Source organism: Camelus ferus, chromosome 28 (genome assembly GCF_009834535.1).
Source record: "Camelus ferus isolate YT-003-E chromosome 28, BCGSAC_Cfer_1.0, whole genome shotgun sequence".
NCBI lineage: Eukaryota > Metazoa > Chordata > Mammalia > Artiodactyla > Camelidae > Camelus > Camelus ferus.
In genome coordinates, this window is record NC_045723.1 from 7,685,090 (window position 1) to 7,706,039 (window position 20,950).

General features: G+C 45.6%; 1 long non-coding RNA gene across 1 annotated transcript; it reads left to right on the plus strand.

Annotated features, from left to right (window-relative positions):
• The first annotated feature begins 18,460 nt into the window (after positions 1-18,460).
• Positions 18,461-20,466, plus strand: LOC116660361. The gene is made up of 2 exons (XR_004315801.1): positions 18,461-18,901; positions 19,951-20,466. It is a non-coding gene; the product is annotated as an uncharacterized LOC116660361 (long non-coding RNA).
• The last annotated feature ends 484 nt before the right edge of the window (positions 20,467-20,950 follow it).

A 20,950-nucleotide genomic window follows, 5' to 3' on the forward strand; every position in this document is an offset into this window, starting at 1 on the left:
ATTGCGCGAATGTCAGCTTCCTGGCTTTGCTATTTTTCTATAGTTTCATAAGATGTTACCGTTGGAAGGGGCTTGGAGAAGTGTGCAAGGGCTTGCTCTGCAACTACTTGTGAGTGTGTAATTATTTTATGAAGTAAAAACTTAAACTGTAGGGACAGAAATCAGATCAGTAGTTTCCTGCAGCTGAGGGGGTGGGGAATGGAGATGGACTGCAGAGAACCTTTTGAGGTGATGAGAATATTCTGTCTTGATTGTGTTAGTGTTTACTGTATACCTTTGTCACAACTTACAGATCTGTAAACCTAAAAGATTACACTTTACTTCTGTACAAATTATACCTCAATAAACCTGACTTAAAAAAAGAAAAGCAAGCTCTTGTGACCCCAGCCTCCTGTGATCTAGAAGGTGAACTTTAACTTCTCGTATAAGGCCCAGCAATCTTTTCCAGCATAATGACTTTTCCTTCCTCTGCCCATGTACCCTGTGCTTTCTTGTACTCTTAATTCTGCCTCTAGGCCTTTGCATGTGCTCTTCCCTCTGCTTACAGGGAACACAGGCTATTTAAGCCTAAATTCTAATTCCCTGCACTCTGTTAAGCCTTCCTTGCCTCTCAGGCACACCAGTAATTTCCTCCTCTGTGCTCACTTAAGCTGTACATAATTTTTAATTAATTTTCATCTCTTTTCTCAGCTAAAATGCTTCAAGACAGGCAACCACATAATCCCTTTCTGTCTCTGAGATCCAATAGTGTTGAATGGGTGAATGAATGAATGATTTAAAGCTGGAAGAAAGTTTAAAGGAACCGTTCTCAAGACTGGTCCAGGGTCCTCAAGATCCTTTCAGAGGATCAGTGAGTTGCTTGGGTTTTTTTATGTACTTGAAACAGCACATCTCAATAGATGCACTGTAGGAGCAGCTAAGAGAATCCAGTACACCAGAAATTGACACAACCTTGTAAACTGACTGTACTTCAATAAAAATGTATTAAAAAAAATTTTTTGGACTACATAAAAAAAGAGAATCCAATTGTCTTCAGTTAAACTAAACATTAGTGATACTATTTACAAAAGTGTAAAACAATGTCATACTTCCAATTTTTTTTTGAGAAATTATTTTTAAAAATATTTGTGTTATTAGGAAATAGGTTATTTTAAAAGGCGTTCTCAGTTTTAATTTTAATTTAAAAAATCAATAATACACATTATTGATATGATAAAAATCATAATACAGATTTTTTTAAAAGCTCTTTGGGGTCTTCAATAATTTTGAAGAGCGTAAAGGGATTCTGAGACCAGAAAAGTTGAGAATCTCTGCCTTAGAGTCTGTTACATCTCCTTCACCGTTCAAGTGAGAAATGATGATGGCGGCGAATTGAGTTACGTGTAGCAGCCTTGGCGATAAGCACTTTACTTGTGGGTGCTCGTATATCTTCATTTAACTCGTAAGGCAGGTGAGGCACAGAAAAGTCAATAGACTTGGCCTCATACCTAGTCAAACTAGTAGAGCCAAGATTTGAGTCCCCTTGTGTTTCAGGGGCCCTGCTGCTAACCACAGTTTTCTGCCGCCTACCTGGGGGCTTGGGAGGGTCAGAAAGTGTCGTGCTGTCTCGTGTCTCACAGTTCTGCTCTCCGCCAACCTCACAGTCACTAGGGCCTCAGAGTCACTGAGGCCTCCAACTCTACAGTTTTCATTTCAGAATTCTGCCACCCTGAGGATTTTCAAGCACAGCCTTGCAATGCCTCAATTTCTCAAAATCTAACCACGCGCACCTGCACTTCAGCCACCAGCTCCCCTCCTGACCACACCCGGAGCCCTGATGCACAATTTCCTGTTTTATTGTGACTGCTTGCTTTTCTAGCTTTCTCGCTCTGCCATTAAATCTCTCTTATTTTAAAATCTTATTAATTTTTTTTGGGGGGGGGAGGTAAATAGGTTTTTATTTATTTAGTTTTAATGGAGCTACTGAGGATTGCGCCCAGGACTTTGTGCATGCTAGGCAGGCACTCTACCACTGAGCTATACCCTCCCCGCTTAAATCTACTGTTTTACTTCAGTACCTCCGCCCCGTGATCTTTCCACTTGACCTTTTTTTCAGACTGAATTCTCTTCCTGATCCAATGTGTACCCTCTGGGTCAACTAAAACTATTCTTATTCATGACCTTCACCTCTTTAGACCCCTCATTCTCAAGCTGTACCACCTCTGCAAACTCCCAATCCTGAATCAATTGCATCACAAGTCACACACCCCCCCATATATCTGCTTGAGGTACAGAACACAATGTAAAGAAATGGTGGAAATACGCAGATTCCGGGGTGGTGAGGGAAGAGCTCTTACAAAATCTAGTGGATCCACCTGCAGTTGGGCCTTAGTCCCACTGAGCAGTTCTTGTCCTATCAGTATGCTCTGCCTTTCTCAGATTATTATAGCCCTTCACCACCTGGCCTCAACTGCTTCCCAACCACGTCCTCAACAGATAACCTCACCCAGTGCACGGAGGGAGTAAAGTTCAAGCAGCAAAAGCGTCTTCCCCTTCCCACTGTGAACCTCCAGAGGAATCTGTACGAGTGCGTCCTGCTGTCCCGTGCCCTCGCTCCCACCCCAGCAGAGCCGAGATGTCCTTCCAGTTCAGTCCCACCTCTGCTTATCCTGATTCATCCCATCTTGGATCCTGCCTCTTCACCACCTCCTTGACATCTCCTCAGCCTCTGCTGGTTTGTTTCCCTTGGCTGAGAAACACTCCAATCCTACGCTCCCTCTGGTTAACGTCCTATGGTTTTTTCTCTTCTTCATAGTCACAATTCTTAAAGTCACTCACTCCTCTTCCTCAGCTTTGTAACCTGATTCATCTGATTGCTTGGCTTTTGATGCTGTGGGCCACTCATCTTCAGTGACACCACTCTCATCTTCCCTCCCATCCCTGTGCTCTTCCTGCATCCTCTGCTGGTTTGAGCAGAGTCACCATCGACCTAGTCAGTTACCCAACATGAAACCCAACAGTCATCTAGACTTCGCTCCCGTTTATTTCCCATGGCCAGTCAGCCACCAGTGGACTTTATCCCTTAAACGTTGGTCAGATTCACCCCTTTCGCTCCATTCCCATGGCAACCAAACCATCCCAGGTTGCTACCCTCCCTCCTCGAGACTCACAGTGAATTTTGTGTCCTCACCACCAATCATACTCCCTTCGGTTGTCCTTTGTTCCACTTCTGGTTAGCTTTTTTTTTCCTTTTTTGACTAAATTTTCAAAACTATAAAAAATAATACATGCTTACTGGAGAAATTTTGAAAAATATAGAAAATTTTAAAGAAAAAAATTAAAATCACGTATGAACTTACCACACAGAGGTAAACGTTGCTGTATATATTTTTTATATTTGATTTCCAATGTTGTGTTAGTTTCTGGTATACATCATAGTGATTCACTTTTACATATATATATATGCTTTTTCATATTCTTTTTCATTACAGATTATTATCAGATATTGAATGTAGTTCTCCATGCTATACATTAGGACCTTGTTGTTTATCTACTTTTTATATAGTAGTTTGTGTCTGCTAATCCTAAACTCCTAAATTATCCCACCCCCACCCCCACCCCCTTTCCCCTTTGGTCACTGTGAGTTTGTTTTCTAAGTCTGTGAGTCTTTCTTTTTTGTAAATAAATTCATTTGTGTCATTTTTTAAGATCCCACATATAAATGATATCATACGGTATTTTTCTTTCTCTGTCTAACTTACGTCACTTCATATGACGATCTCCAGGACCATCCTTGTTGCTGCCATGTTTTATTTTGATGTGTTTCCTTCCTAGAGCCATTGTTCAGAGTCACCAATGGATCATGTAGTCCACTGTTTAGAGCCCTTCCATGGCTCGCCATCTTCTACAGACTGTCACTCAGATTCCTACCGAGGTCTGAAGTCGTGGCGGGGTCTGCCTCTGCTTACTTCAGCTTGTCTTCTGCCCCAACTGTGTGATCCGTGTTACATGGCTGCAGAGTGGTCTCCTTTCTTTCCTGTCTCTGGCACATCTGTACCCAATTCTTCCTGTAACAGCCTTAACCTAAAATCATCTCCTTAGAGAAGCTTTTTCTAATATAAAGTCCTCTTCCACCACTAATTTTTTTTAATCTTGTCTATTTCATTACTAACAATTCACATGAATTGGTACAACTATTCCAAAACACGACTTCAAAGAGCCACAGAGTCTTACCCAGTCTTGGATATGGCAATCCCACTTCAACTCATTTAAATCATGATTGATACATGCAAAGATTTTAGATACAAGGATGTTTATCACAATGGGTTTTTTTTAATCTTTAAGATTGAAGACAACCTAAATAAATGATGGTTTATTCAAAGCCAAAGCAGCTAGAAATATATTTGAGGTATGTTTTCAATAAGAAAATCAGGCTTCAAACACATAGTGATCCTTCTCTAAATGATGTGTATACATGGCGCCTTTTTTGTTTGCTAATAAAGCAAATACATAAAATAAAGACTGAATGGGCAGCATACTCTTTAGTGTGTAATATGAATGATTTATGTTATTTGTTCAATTTATATATATTTATTGAGAGTCTTCTGTGCCCACCGAGGATACAAGGATGAAAAAAACCATGTCCTCATCCACGAGACGTTTACATTCTGGTGACAAAATTAATTGAATTGCCTTTCTGATACATGTTGAGTGTCATGAGAGCTTATGATGTGGATTGTAAAGGATTTTTTTCCTCCCTTAGTTTTGAAATTTTCTGTAGTGAACATGTAGGGGTTTCATAGCCCTTTGTTTCTTTTTTTTCCCCCTTTCTTTTATGTTTGAAGAAGCTTATTGAAATAAATGGAACTAGAAGTTGGTGAGTGGAGGGCCACAGAGTGAAGAGGCTGCTTCTGATGATTTGGGGAATGGGAGAGGCTCCAGTGTGTTTAGAGGCTTAGGGGAGGGTGTGTGTGTGTGTGTGTGTGTGTGCACGCGTGTGCTCGCATGTGTGTTTATTTGTGTCTGTGACCAAGTGGGGCAGCGGGGAGGTTGGAGGAGTGAGGAAGAGCCCAGGTGAAGTTAACTTCTCCCCAGGAGGTAGGACACTTCATTCTCTGCTGACAGCCATCAACGGACACAAAGTGGTCGGTTTAAAGGGGTGGAGCTGTGACAGTTGTGTCTCGGGGCCTTCTGTTTTCTCAAAATGGAAGATAAGTTCGTGCCATTTTGCACCTCTGTGCCTAGTAAGTTTCTACTCCTTCCGCCTTTAAAAAATCAGCTGGAGACCCCTGCCTTTGTGAACCATTTCCTGGTCCCTTCCTTCAAGTGTGCTTGGGCCACTTCCAGTAGAATCGCCTTCCTGGGGGGTTGAGGTGGGGAGCGCTTGCCTGTTAAAACCTTCCCAGCCCTTGAACACTCGCTGGGATTTACTGGGTCAGAATTTCTGAGGGGTGGGGCCTGAGGATCTGCATTTGAAAGAACACCCAAGAGGATCCTGAGTATGCATGCCAAGTTGCAGAATCGCCCAGTGAAGTGCTCCCAATTCACGTTACAGTTCTCCACGACTGCAGTTAAACGTCTTCCTCTCCCAGAGGGCAGCCCTTGGGAGGGAGTGTCCTTCACTTACAGGCTCGGAGACCGCTGTGCACCTGGTTACTGCAGAGGGCTCTGGGTGCTGATTTGTGAAGTGAATGACTTTTCCAAAAAGAGCCCGGGGGGCCTGATCCCCGGATCCGCAGTTTTCCCTAGCGCATCATGGTTTATCTCCATAAGCCTCCGAATTCTTCATGAGAGCATTTCCTGCTTCAGCTACGCCCAAAAAGCATATACAGAGGGGTGGGAATAGCTCAGTGGTGGAGCACGTGCTTAACATGCACGAGGCCCTGGGTTCAGTCCCCAGTACCTGCAAAGGAAGGAAGGAAGGAAGAAAGTAGGGAGGAAGGAACGTCGGGGGAAAAAAATTACATGCTAACTGAAAACCTCACAAACTCCCAGAGAAAGGTCCTGGAAGAATGGGACTTGAGGAGGATGGGTTTCTCTAAGGGAAGTCAGCAAATGAGGCCCTTTGAAAGCGAAGTGAATGGAATCCATGCTAAATGGGTGAGCCATCCCCTGCAGCCTGCGGGTGTGGCTTCTCAGCGTATCAGCTGTCTCCCCGACACCCATTAAAGAGCTCTGGAAAAGAGCCTCAGAATGTAAGTTAATAAGGTGTGTGCTCGTCAGGCAATGAGTCATAATAACAAAAGGCTTGTGTGTGTGTGTGGCTTGCATGGAATCCCGAAAAGGGGAGGCCGCAAGGTTAGAAATGATGGTGTGTCTCCCACCTTGTCCAAGGACAAAGATGCTCTGAGACGATTGGCCACTGCTGTTCATTTAGAGAGAACTGTCCGAAGGATGGCCAGTTCGTTTTAGGGGAAACCAGTATGTCTTCCAAGAATAGCTAATCCCCTTTCTTTACGTCTTGTTGAGTCTTTGTTGGGCACCTCCCGTGGGTCAGGGGCTGCACCAGCTGCTGGAGACGTGAAGGTGGGCAACACAGGAGCAGGACCTGCCCTGAAGGAGTCGGCGTTGGTCTCTCGGAGTTGGTCTCGCTCAGTCACTCAGTTCCCAGCCTGTAACCTGGGATGCTTTGTGGATTTGCCTGCCAAGTGTAGGCCGCTGAGCAAATGGCCAGAGCCAATTATTTGGCCAGTTAGACGTCCTGTTCTCATACTAATAACCTTCTAGTTTTGAGTCACTTATGACTTGGATGAATGTGAAACAGCCAGTTCCGCGGAGTCTGATCCCCTCGGGACAAATAGATACAAAAGTGGACCTACTGGTGAGCTCGACAGACATCCTGGCCCCGGGGAAACCCTGCATGGCCAGCAGCCTGCCTTCAGTGGCTCTGGGTTCCTGCACGTCCTCAGCTCATCCATTAGGATGGCCTGGGTCCTGTCCTGCCCTAAAGGCCCCTGAGACATTGTGGGGAGGATGCTTGAATTCCTGGGTGTCTCACATTCCAAGGACTTGAGTCAGCAGAAACCACCGGGCCCTGGATTGATTTGAAAGGAAATGGAAGCAGGACCAGCTGATGTTAAGCAGAGGGTGGACGTAATGGGAACAACTTTGAACTGGCCACGCCTGTGGCTTTGAGGGCATCACCCCGCCCTGCCCCGCCCCAGTTCCTAGTTTCCCTGAAAGAAAACTTGAGAGCCCAAACCAGGATCCTTAGCCCCGGGTAATTCCTAAAAACAGTGTTGCACAGACCTGGCTCTGAAAACCATTCACTCAAGGGCAGATGGAGCCTGAGGCTTACATTTCTTAAGAAAGAAACACAAAATTAGACACAGGGCCTTAGGAAGCAAGAGACCTTGAAGCTTAAGCTTCAATAGCTTCATGATAAACCACCAATGCATTCATGCTGGAGGGTGAAAATATTGGATGTCAGTGATCCCAAAGGATCAGAGGAGTTCAGGATTTGCAGATACTAACTACTATGTGTCAAATTGATACACCGCAGGGTTCCTACTATATAGCACTGGGAACTATATTCAGTATCTTATAATAGCCTATAATGAGAAAAGAAAATGAAAAAGAAATATATGTATGCATGTATAACTGAATCACTATGCTGTACACCAGGGATTAATGCAGCATTGTAAACCGACTATACTTCAATAATAATAAAAAAAAAAAAAAGACCACGCTTTATTGGGATTAAGTGTCGTAGCACCACGCCCTCCCTCCGAAGCCTTTTCTAATCCCTGTCTGCAGCCTGGTTCCTGATGCTGAGTTTCGCCGTGTCCCTCTGTTGCTGGCCTCTGTCTCAGGCTACCTCAACCAGGGTTCTGAGTTTGTTAGACTCTTTGGAACCCAGTGCCCTGTGCTCGCTCTCTGAGTCTCTGCTGTCCCCCATCCCACTGAGGCCAACTCTTCAGAACCCTCATGGGGAGGCCTCAGGGACCACTGGCCTAGAAGTACCAACAGTCACTCTGTCCACCCAGGGGCGTGTACTCCCTCATGTAGAACACCAAGTGCGATGTCTGGCCCAGAGGGATCCTGTTTAACGGTTACTTACTGTTGTCATCGTCACCGTGGAACTAAAGCAGGTAAGGTTTGGGTCCCAAAGAAGGAGGCAGGCAGAGCAGTTAAAAACAGTAAGCCTATTTCAAAGCTTGCTGGACATTCCCTGACCCCTGCCATGTGGCCCCAAACTGTGTTCCACGTATCTGGTTGCTGACGTTCACCCGGACCTTTCCTGAACCAGGACTCCCTCCTGGTCTGTGCCTTTGGCTTTGCCCTTGGCTTGTGGCCAACAGTCCTTTCATCCAGTTCCGTGCCCCCATGAAGTCGGCTCTCCTGCTGCTCGCTGCAAGTGACCTCCTGAAGACTGAGGGTTGTTCACTCCCCTAATGACCCGGGGAAGTCTGAGGAGCTGGTCTCTCGGAGAGTGTCTGGTACCTACAGGTTTCCTTCACTGTATATAGACTGCGGGCAACAGGCATCTCTTAGGCAGGGAACTGGACACCAGTGAACGTGGGCCTTGAAATAGTAAGACACAAAGAATGGGTTTTCCCAGTTGTTGAGGTGTTGCTGACAGACTCTGGGAACAGAGAGGACATCCACCGTCAAGGCCATGTGGCCGCTGGGGAGAGTCAGGCAGGAGGTCATTGGGGAATAATCGAGAAGGCGGAGAAGCTTCACCGAAGGGAAGAACAAGCCTGAGAGAGAAGACCTGAGGCCTTCTCAGGGCCTGGTCCTGAGCCTGGTCCGTAAGAACAATGTGGGATGGGTGGATGAGCGGGTTCCAGGAGGGAAGGAAAGAGAAAGAAAATAAACAAGAAAAATTCTGGCAAATCAAATAAATAAATGAGTCAGGAGCAAGATTTGGCTTCCAGGGACCTGGAACCTTCCTTCCCTGTCTCCCTCCTTCCCTCCTTCCCTTCCCCCATCTCTCTCTCTCTCTCTCTTTAATGAGGCCATTTCCCATCCTGGAACGGCGCTGACTTTTGTCCCCACCGGGGTGGCAGTCTGGCTGAGCAGGGCCCTGAGTGCTGGAAGAAAGCCGGCGGGCTGGGTTGGAGTGTGGCGTGGGGCCCGCAGGACCAGCGGAGAAGCACAGTATGAAATGGGTCCCGTCAGTGGCGGGGCTGAGCAGGGCGCTGGGTTTGCAGAAGGAACCCGCAGGATTCGCTGGAAGGAGGCCTCAGGAGTGGGTACCAAAACGGAAGAGAGAGAACATTGGGCGTGAACTGCTACATCAACAATGCAGCTCATCGGTATAGCAGTGTGTACCTGTGAATGCTAGTCACCTCCCATAGACTTCACCCCTTTAAAGGGTGAACTGGGCAGATTTTAGGATATTCACAGAGTTGTGCCACCAGCCCACTACGGGCGACTAGTTCATCTCCAAGTCTGTTAGCCGTCACTCCCTTTCTCCCTCCCTCCAGCCCCGGCTACCAGTAATTCACTTCCAGTCCCTGGAGCTGCCTAGTCTGGACATTTCACATAAATGGAATCATACAATATGTGTGAGGCTTTTTGTGTCTCTTCTTTCACTTAGCACGGTGTTTTCAAGACTTCCCTGTGTTGTAGCATGTAGCATTCATTTCTTTTTTTTTTTTAATTTACTAATTGCAGTCTGGTCAGTTTGCAATGTTGTGTCAGTGTCTAGTGTACAGCGTAATATTTCACTCATACACATACATACGTATATTCTTTTTAATTATAGGTTACTCCAAGACATTGCATATATTCTCTTTCATATTCTTTTTCATTATAGCTTGTTACAAGATATTGAATATAGTCACCTGTGCTGTACAGTAGGAACTTGTTGTTTATCTATTTTATATGTAGTAGTTAGTAGCTGCAAATCTCAAACTCCCAATTTATCCCTTCCCCCCCGCATTCATTTCTTTTTATGGGTGAATGATACTCTCTTATGTGCATACACCACCTTCTGTTTACCCATTCATCCGTCGATAGATATTTGTGTTTTTTTACGCTTTTTGGCTAATTGAATAATGCTGCTGTGGATGTTTGCGTACAAGTTTTTGTGTGGATGTGCTTCTGTTTCTCTTGAGTATACACTCAGGAGTAGAGTTGCCGGGTAGGGAACTCTCGGTTTATCTTTTTGGGGAACCACCAAACTGTTTTCCCACAGTGGCTGCACTATTTCACATTCCCATCTTCAATATATGAAGGCTCCCCAGCATCCACACGTCCTTGCCAACACTTACTGTTGTCCATCTTTTTTTTTTTAATGGAGAGGCTGGGGCTTGAACCCAGGACCTGGTGCATGCTAAGCAGCGCTGCACCACTGAGCTGTGCCCCCCACCCCATCACTGGACACCTTTTACCAGAGCCGTCCTAGGGGAAGTGAAGCTCTACCTCAGTGTGGCTTTGATCTGTTCTCTAATTGCTAATGATGCTGAGCATCTTTTTATACATTTATTGACCATTAATAGATGTTCTTTGGGGAAATATCTGTAACAATGGATAACTTTGACTCTCCATGCACGTATCCACATTCCCCAGTACAGGCTGAGACTGTGCACAGTAATTGCTTCTTTGGTTGCCTTTGGCAATTGGAGTGGAGGGGATCATTCCCAAGGCTTTGTTGAAGGAGGGTAAATGCTGTGCAGGTTCAAGTTTTCCCCCAGGGCCGTTCTTCTCGGCTGTCGAGTGCTTTACAGTGGGGTAAAAGACACAGCCTCGTGCTTCCCAGCCAAGGCTCTGACTTCTCAGCTGACCTGCCTCCTCTTTCTCCATGAATCTGTGTAGACTCCCACTCATAACCACGACATGCTGTGGTGTATTACAGTGGGGATTAAATCAAGGCTTAAATGTGGGCAGCACAATATTCAGCTATTCGCACCGGTTCAGTGATGCCGGTTACTTAAGGTCTGCATCTGTTCTGACTGGCTGATGCACAGGTGATAATGGTCAGCTAACACTTGGAGGACCATGCCTGTATATACAGCATCCAGCTCACATGCTTGGCACACAAGGTGGGTAATCAGTAATTTCCTTTCCTTTTCTTTTCTCCCTTTTTGGGCTCCTTTATGTCCCACCACCATGGAGAACAAGCCATTGGTTGCTAGTGTCTATTTTTCATTGTCTTATATCCCTGAAATTTCACTTAATCCTGGACCCTGGAGGGTGCTCTGATGTTTTTTGGTGGGTGAGTGTCTTGTTTTCATGAAAACAAGATCTCAGTGACTTTTGGCAGTTGCTCATCATCCCAGAATTTCCCCCATGAGCCACTGGGTTTGTTAACTTGATGACTCCTCTTGAAAGGAAATCTTTCTGTGTAGACACACTGGGTTCACACTGGGTCATGTTCTCACTCATGGATCCCCACGGTGGTGGTTAATCAACTGGTGTAACGCTGGAGAAAAAAAAGTGTCGATGGTGGAATTGTTTGTAATGGCAAACACATGGAAACAATGTAAATGTGATTAATAAGGGGCTAATTAAATAGAGCACGGACAGCCATGCAGTGCGGGGTTTGGCACATGCTTTCTGTAAAGGGCCAGATAGTGATGTTTCAGGCTTTGTGTGTCGGATGCAACTATTCATCTCAACTGCTGTCCTGCAAAAGCAGCCCCAGACAATGCGGAAATGAATGGGCTCGGCTGTGAGCCAGTGAAACTTGATTTGGGTGCTGGGCCGGCCGTCTCTGGCCTGGAGGCCATGGTTTGCTGACCTCTGATATGATGAACTCTTACCATGCGGCTATTAAAGAGAACCAAATAGGATTACATGTTTTGACAAAGAGATCCATCAAGTTGTTTAAATACATACGTGTATTTTGGGGGTGGTGTGTGCAAAATTGCAGACACATTTGTATCGGCCTGAAAAAGTCTTAAAGGACACATACCCAGAACTTAATAATTGTCATATCTGTGATTAGGATTCAGGAAGTGGGAGGCTGGTACAGATGGGCTGTCTTTCTTAGCTTATTGCTTGAATGCTGTCCACAGAGAGAGCTTTGCTTTTGTAATTAAATACAATTCAGCTGCGTTTGGGATTTTTTTTGGGGGGGAGGGAGGTAATTAGTCTTATTTATTTTTATAATTAATTTATTTTTAATGGAGGTACTGGGGATTGAACCCAGAACCTCATGCATGCTAAGCGCACACTCTACCCTTCATTGCAATTTTTTTAAATACAAACGAATTTTACTAGTCTTAGTCATAATGTACATAAATTCGTATGTTACATAAAGTAGGACAATCTCATAATCACAGTCACTGTTACCCAGTGCCTCTAAGCCACAGCATCACATGGTTCTAAGTGGGAGTCTACACAGATTCACGGAGAAAGAGGAGGTAGGTCAGCTGAGAAGTCAGAGCCTTGCTGGAGAGCCATTGCAGGCCAGTCCTGGTGCCCGTGCCCCTCACAGCCGGAGCAGGAGGGAGACTTGCAAACAAGTGGAGTTCCCGGCCCTGGAATACGTGCGCCACAGAGGTGAGTGCCGGTGAGAGGGGATCCTTGTGCAACAAGTCGCGTCTGAGCCACAGCTGAGTCACTCTGAAGTGCGAATAGGAGTTCGCCACATCAAGCAAGGTAGGCGGGACGTTCCAGGCAGACGGAGGAGCAGAGATGACGGTCCAGAGACGGGAAATACTGCCAGGGGCACCCTAAGAAGCTGAGAGGTGAGGCTGAGAGGCCACAGATCAGGAAGGGGAACTAGTGGAGGGTTACAGCCAGGAAGTCAAATTTGAGCTTTAGAGAGACTTTCTGGCGGAGGAGAATGGGTGGGGAGAGCAGTTAACCATCTCTTGTCCACGCTGCCCTTACCTCTGGGCCATTCTCCAAGCTGCCCGCTCTGCTTATGTGCCCTTCTTCCTTCTTGGCATGGCCAGTTCTCCTTCAGCCTTTAAACTTTTATTTATTTATTTTGCTCTTCTTAATTTGATTTTTTAAAATTTTGTGGAGAGATAATAGGTTTTTTTTTAAATTTATTTTTAGAAGAGGTACCGGGGATTGAACTGGCCTTCTGCATGCTAAGCACGCCCTCTATCGCTTGAGCCGTACCTTCCCCCACTATTTTGCTCTTTTGTTGTTGTTAACGGGGGGGACTGGGGACTGAACCAGGACCCCATGCACACTAAGCATGTGCTCTACCACTGAGCTATACTCACCCCCACTCTGGTCTTTAAACTTGCAAACTGAAAACCAAGAAAAGTTAGCTGACACCCTCACCCTGTCCCCAGCCACTCCCAGCTCGGTCAGGGACCCCTGCTTTGGGCTCCGTGAGGAGCAGGGCATTTCTCTGTCTCTGTGTGAATTCCATTGCTCTATTTATTTATTTATTTATTTAGTTAGTTAGTTAGTTAGTTAGTTAGTTAGTTAGTTAGTTTTGCAGGGGAAAGTAATTACGCTTATTTACTTGTTTTTTTATTTTTTTTAATGGCGGTACTGTGGACTGAGCCCAGGACCTCATGCATGCTAGGCATGCACCCTACCACTGAGCTGCACCCTTCCCCTCTTTCCATTGCCTTATGATTGTATTTGTGTTTCTAAATTACCTCTGGACTGTGGTTTTCCTAAGGCAGGGGCCAGATCTCCCTAATCTTTGGTTTCCAACACTTGGTATAAAAAACATGGCATGGGAAAGGTGATGAGTAAATACCGGGCTGGATGAGTAAACAGATGAACAAAAGGCTTAGGGGGGAAATAAGGGCTATTTGGGAGGTTGACTCAGGATAACCTGTCAAGTGACTGGGCGGGGCGGTGCTGAGGGCGGGCAGTGAGCGGGTGGCATCTAAGACGACGCCAGGTTCTCCGGTTTGGAAGTAGGGGAGGTCTGAACCGTTCTTACTTACAGTACTCTGACAACCAGCGTGAGGGTTTTTCCCTCACACCAGCCAGTTCTCCAACTCTCCAGACCCCAGAGGGGTGTCCAACAATTCGATTCGATTCTGGCAATATCTCCCAGGCGTTAGTGTCAGACTCCGCAGGTTAAGGGCTCAGCCCCACAAGTCTGCCTCTACTTTACACGCCAAAGGCAAGTCCCAGGTTCCCACCTGCACCGCTGACCCACCAGCTGTCAGTGGGGGGCTTCTGCAACCCCCTCTACAGGGCCAGTAATTTGCTAGAATGGCTCACAGAACTCAGGGAAATACTTTACTCCCATTCACCAGTTTATTATAAAGCACACAACTCAAGAAGAGCCAAACAGAAGAGATGCGGGGAGGGCATAGCTCAGGGGCAGGGGGCGTGCTTAGCATGCACGAGGTCCTGGGTTCAATCCCCGGTACCTCTATTTAAAAAAAAATTAAAAATTAAACTGAATTACTACCTCCCCCCATTTTTTTTTTAAAGACAGAAAACAGAAGAGATGCGTAGGGCAAGCAAGGTGTTGGGGGGAGGTGGTATGGCTGTGCCCTCTGGGTGTGCCACCTCCTGACACCTCAACATGCCACCAACCCAGAAGGTCTTTGACCTGCGTCATTTAAGGATTTCCACGGTGGTTTTATTACAGAGGCCTGGATAATTAAATCATTGGCTGTTGGTAATCTCCAGCCCCTTTTCCCTTCCCAGATGTCGGGGGTTAAGACTGAAAGTTACAAGTCCCTAATTATTTCTTGGTCTTTCAGGTGACCAGCACCCATCCCATCTAGGTCTGTCTAAGGGTCCCCATCTGCCAGTCATTTCATTAATATACAAAAGACACTCTTATTCTCCTGGAGATTCCAAGGGACAAAACCCAGATGTATTACGTACCAAAAACCAAAGATACATGTAGGTTTTCCACCTACTATGAAAGGCTTTGTGCTTTCACAAACCTCAGGGTTCGATCTGTGTCAGGTCCTGAGTCTCCAACCTGCAGGTCACATGGTTGGGTCCAGCTGCTGGCTGGTGTGTGGACCCTCCAGCTTGGTGATAATGGCACTAACCAAGGCAGGAGATATGAAAGGAAAGCAGATGTGGGAAAGAGGATTGTTCCAGTCATTTAGTGTGTAGTGGCACCAAACAATGAAAATCATTTATTATTGTCTTTCACGGTCAAAGAAGTTGACTGACAGCCCCATCGCCACTCCTGGGCTGAGCTAACAACCCCCAGGCCTGGCTTTTGACTCATCCACTTCCCATTCTCTTCCATGACTAACGCGTCTGTTGTATCTCAGTGCAGGGCAGAATACCTCTTTCTGGCTTAGCGTCTTTGCTTCACCAGTGTATTCCAGGAACCTTTTCTTTTCATTAATCTTCACAAGGAACCACTTACCTACAGCCAAGCCTCTAGCTCTGGCCTCTGGCAGCTTGCAAAATAGTGTCTCATGTGATCCATGCTCAGGGGGTCACGTGTTAGGGCTGTTTCTTGCCTAAAACCAAAAACCTGGCATGCACAGGTTTAAGCAAAAAGGGAGTTTATTGGCTAACATAACTCAAAACTCCAGGAGGGTAAATCTAACTTTAGCCCTGGTGGGATAGAAATATCAGGACCTTGAGTTCATTCCTTGGTGATTTAATCTCACCTCCTGTCTTTAGGCTCTATTCTCGGCAAGCTCGCGGTGGCAAAAAAATGGCTGCAGTAGCTCCAGCCCATTCCTTTCTGGCCGTTCTAGGCGGAATGAGCGAGCCTCTTATCTAGAAGAGCCTTCAGCACGGCCCTGAGGGTCCCTCCCATGCGGCCAGTCTGATTGTTTGTTGGCCCCTGAACCCACCTCTGAGGTCGAGGGCCAGCAGCAGGCTCTTGTGCTGGATAAGGAGGAATGAATCCTTGGGGTGTTTGGGGAAGCAACAAATGTTCACTTTGGGTGGGAGGGCAAAGCTCTGAAACCCCACCCAGGCAGAGCTCAGACAGCCAAGTGCCTGGTAGTTGGCAGCTTTTGGGAAATCCTTCCATGCAGGATGGAAACACGGCACCACTGAGTCACGGCCTGGGACTTGGGTGGAAGCTGCATCTCGGCTGTACGGTTCAGGGGGCCCCAAAGGGTGAAGATGCCTGCTGGCCGAGCCAGGATCCTCCAGCTGCCTGCAAAGTTTTGGTCTTTGATATTTAGCTGCTAATCTCTCTAGGGATAGACAAATGAGGAGACAAAACCCAAAACACAGGATAGTTCAGGGAGTCAAGAAATCTCTTAAGGTTATTCCAGCCTTAGCCCTTATTCTACAGGTTTCCAATTCTTTTTCCTAGATGGGAGCTAGCAGCCCAGTTTATTCATTTGCTCACGCATCTTATAAACATTTACTGATCACCTACTCTGGACCGGGTACTGGAAGTATGAGGGTAGATAAGGCCTAAAGTTAGTTTTTTGGGGGGTTCACAAGCCAGAGTTGGGGAGATTGCCTTAACAAATGACCGTCTTGAATCTGATGACTGCAAAGAATAAAGGTACAAAGGAAAAGCTTTGGAAGGAAGGAGCAGCCTTTTCCCCCGCGGCTGAGCCATTTGTGCAGTTTCTCAGCACCCAGGGGGGTTGCAATCATCTCAATTTGTGCCTGGAACACGGGCCCCGTATTGCAAAGGGGAGGGTAAAGTTGGCACGGATTTTTTTTTTTTAATTGAAGTATAGTCAGTTTACGACGTCGTGTCAATTTCTGGTGTACAGCATCATCGTTCAGTCACACACATACATACACATATTCTTTTTCATATTCTTTTTCATTATAGGTCACTACAAGGTATTGAACATAGTCCCCTGTGCTGTACAGTAGGACCTTGGTGTTTATCTATTTCATATATGGTAGTGAGTGTCTGCAAATTTCAAACTCCCAATTTATCTCTTCCCTCTCCCTCCCCTAACCCTGGTAACCATCAGTTTGTTCTCTGTGTCTGTGAGTCTGGGCACGGATTTTATTTAGGAAAGTTTGGCAATAACTAGCAAATGTTTTCCAGCATCTTCTCTTCAGGGACTGTATTTTTCCTTGTATATATAAGAAATTACATATATACAAGGTTTTTCACTGTAGCACTGATGGTAATAACAAAGACTGGAAATAATCTTAATGTTCAACGTTAATTAAAAAAAAAGATGGTGTGATAACACAGATAACACAAAGGAATACTATGCAACTATAAAATCAGAGAGGAAGCTCTGTATATGCTGCTCTGGAACATTCTCCATGATATACTGGAAAGTGAAAAAGCAAGTGTCTGAACTGTGTTACAATATGCTGTCCTTTTAAGAAAAAAGGAGGAAAAATTATATATGTATCTTGTATATGTACAAACTAGCTCTGGATGGAAACAAAAAAACCTTAGAATTCCTTTGGGGAGAGGAACTGGGTTTCCAAGGAATGAGGAGAGGGAAATGTCACTGTGTACTTTTTACCATTTGAAATTTTAATGTAGTATCTTTTTAAATGTGGTGTCTTTTTTTTTTTTTTTTTTTTAATAACACCCCTCTCCCTACTTTCCTTCACTGAGGATAAGGAGGGGGATCGCGTATTGTGTCTCTGGAAGGGTGTACCTGGCTGATTCCGTTGCAATGATCCTGTATCCTCCACCAGAAAGCCGTCTTTCTTCACATCGACTAGACTTGAATTTTCAGTGTTACCAGTAGCTGCTCAACCTAATGTTAACTTTCATTTCCTTTTCCACTCCCTGCGAAAGGCTTTGTGCTTTCACAAGCCTCGGGGTTTGGACCGTGTCAGGTCCCGAGGCTCCGACCTGATGGGCGCCTGGTTGGCCCCAGCTGCTGGCTGCAGCTGTGCGGGTAACTCCAGCATCTCGGGCTTCACAGCTCGCCAGCTGTAGCTGTTTGAGTTCAGCTCGGTTTGCTCCTTGCTCTGGGGCTGTTCCAGTTGTCAACTCTTCCTGCTCTGACGGGGAAAGTCCCCTTTAAAGCCACGTGCTTAAAACTGAAACCAAAGTGTAACGGCCACATGGCCACCACAAAGGCGGGACCTCCAGTGCCTCCTAAGTCCTGGCTGAAGTCCTCCTTCACTGCATGTTCAAGGCCAAGGCAGTGGGAGGAACCAGCTCCTGGCAGTTTCTAAATCTAGACTTGTCTTCCCTCCAGGGAGGGGCTTTGTCCCCTGCCTCTCTCCCCACCGTGCCTTTTCTTTCCTGGTTCACATTTTAAATTTAGCCAAGAATTGCAAAACATTTTTTAAAGGTGAAAAGAAGCCACAGGGTGACCCCCCCATCTCTTTCTCCCTCAAACCAAAGAGAAGGGTTGAGGAGCCAACTCCCCTATTTCCCTTAGAAACCCTAAGTAGGGGGTTGGGTGTACCTGAGGGGCCAGGCAGAGAAAGCAAGTGAGAGTAGCCACCCAGGAGTCAGGGAAGGGCGGAGATGGGGAGAGTGGAGAAGATGCAAGAACGACACTCTTATACCGGAGGCAGTCACTCCATACTGGTACCCAGGATTTTTTTTTTTCCTGAGTGGCAGAGGCATATGCAAAAAAAATTTTTTAACGCTTTTTAAAAAAATTGAAGTGTAGTCAGTTTACAGCATTGTGTCAATTTCTGGTGTACAGCATAATGTTTCAGTCATCCATATACATACATATATTTCTTTTCATATTCTTCTCCATTATAGGTTACTACGAAATACTGAATATAGTTCCCTGTGCTACACAGCAGAAACTTGTTGTTTATCTATTTTATGTATAGTAGTTAGTGTCTGCAAATCTTGGATTCCCAACTTACCCCTTCCCACCCGTGAGATTTTGATGTGACATTTCATGCATTTATAAACCATTGTAAGTGTCCCCATCCAGGGTAGATGTCCTGGGCACATACTCTCCACCCCCCCGTCCCCGTTTTCTCGGGTGCCCCTCGGCTGGAAGCCTTCAGTCTGCTGGGACTGCCTGAGGATGGCTGTGCGATGCTTGACCTTTGTCTGGGTCCTTTGAAGCTGCCGAAACAAAATACCACGGACTGGGTAGCTTATAAACCATGGAAATTTATCTCCCACCATCCTGGACGCTGGGAAGTGCAAGTTCAAGAAGCTGGCGGATTCAGTGTCCGCTACCCCAAAAAGGTAAAGACCCCGATTCTTGACATACAACATAAGTTTACAGTCCAGAGATGGTGAGTTGTGTAGTGAAAGACTTTGGAAGTTTTATTTAGAAAAGGAAAAGGTACACCTCCAAGAGCGGGAGGCGGGCTGAGCCAAGGGGAAAAGCAGTGGGTTTTGTCTCCCTTCCTCTCACACCCTCGCTTAGACATGGTCTCTTGATTGACTGGTGGCTCTTGTCCCTGGAGCAGAGTCATGTTGGCCCCTTTGCGCATGTCCTACCCATGATGCACACAGAAGAACCCGTGGGGGGGCCTGAACTGCAAGGCTAATTATAATACAATGAGCACTGGTTCACGTCCGGTTAAGTCCTTTCTGCTACCTTGCAGTCGTGGCTGTTGGGTTTTCTAACCGGTTTCTCACTGGCACGTGTTTAGAAGGAAAGCCCTTTATGCTGGAGGCGGGGACAACTCCGTCTTCCGGACCCTCCTCCCTCTCCTCCACCTGCCTGCCCGGTGCCCCTACTTACCTAATTACCTAACATTTTGAAGGCTTGTTTCCTGGTTCATAGACAGCTGTCTTCTGGCTATGTCCTCACAGGAGAAAGGGGCTGGGAGCTCTGAGCAGCCTCTTTTAGGAGGCACTAACCCCATTCACAAGGGCGGCACCCTCATAACCTAATCACACCCAAGGGCTCCCACCTGCTAACGCCATCACCTTGGGGACTGGGATTTCGGCATATGAATTGCGGGGGTTGGGGGTGAGGTCGGGACACAAACATTCAGAACTTAGCAGCCTTGAACCACACAAGTTCCCCTTGCCCTGTGGAACCAAAAGCTGTTTGATCAACGTGGCATCTCACGGAGAGGTCAGCCCTGGATTTAAATGGTTTTATTTGTTGTTCTTTTACTGTTGAATCTGTGTCTCGACCATCTAGCATTTCAAAATTATTTAAAATTGCTTATGCCTTTACAGATTGCCTTTTTTCCCCATTTACTGTTTTTGGTAACAGTTGCATTGAGACCGAATTCACATACCCTACTAGTTGCTCATTTAGATTGTACAATTTGTAGCTTTCGACATGTTCACAGAGCTGTGCAACCCCCACCACAATCAGAATGTTTCCATCACACCCAGAAGAAACCCAGCCGGCAGCAACTCCACGTTTACTCCTCAGGACAAATGTTTCCAGCTCCAGCCACCACTTCCACTGTCCATGGACTTGTCCATTCTGGTCATTTCATATAAACGGCATTATGCAACCATATGACCTTTGTGCTTTGTGTCCTTTCACGTAGCAGAATGCTTTCAAGGTTCATTAGCATTGTAGCACGCATCAGAACCTCTTTCCTTTTTATTGCTGAATAAGGCTTCATTGAGCGGATATACTGCATTTTGTTTATCTGTTCATCAGTTGATGGAATTTTGGGTTGTTTCCACTTTTCGACTATTGTGAAGAGTGCGGCTGTGAATATTCAAGTACAAATGTTTTTATTGTGGTAAGATAGACATAATATAAAAGTTACCCCTTTAACCACTTTTTAATTGTCATAGAATAGTTAATTAAACGTATAAAATGCTTACATTGATCAAACTGTATTTGTTTTAGTTCCACTTCTTTTTTAAAGTTTTGGTAATCTTAAAAATTATGATAAAATATACCTAAAGATAAAATTTGCCATTTTAATAATTCTTGAAGTGTACAGTTCAGGAGCATTAAGTATATTCACATTGTCATGCAACCGTCACCACCACCCGTTGCCAGAACTTTTTTTATCTCCCCCAACTGAGACTCCACCCATTAAACAATTACTCCTCATTCTTCCCTCCCCCCAGCTCCCTGGCAACCACCATTCTACTTTCTGTCTCTATGAACTTGCCTCTTAGTGCCTCATAAAAGTAGAATCATACAAAATTCACCCTTTTGCATCGGACATCTTGTTTAGCACAATGTCTTCGAGTTTCACTCATGTAGCATGTTTCAGAATTTCATTCCTTTTTAAGGCTGAACAATATTTCATTGTATGTACATGCCACATTTTGCTTATCCATTTGTTACGGACAAGTTTTCAT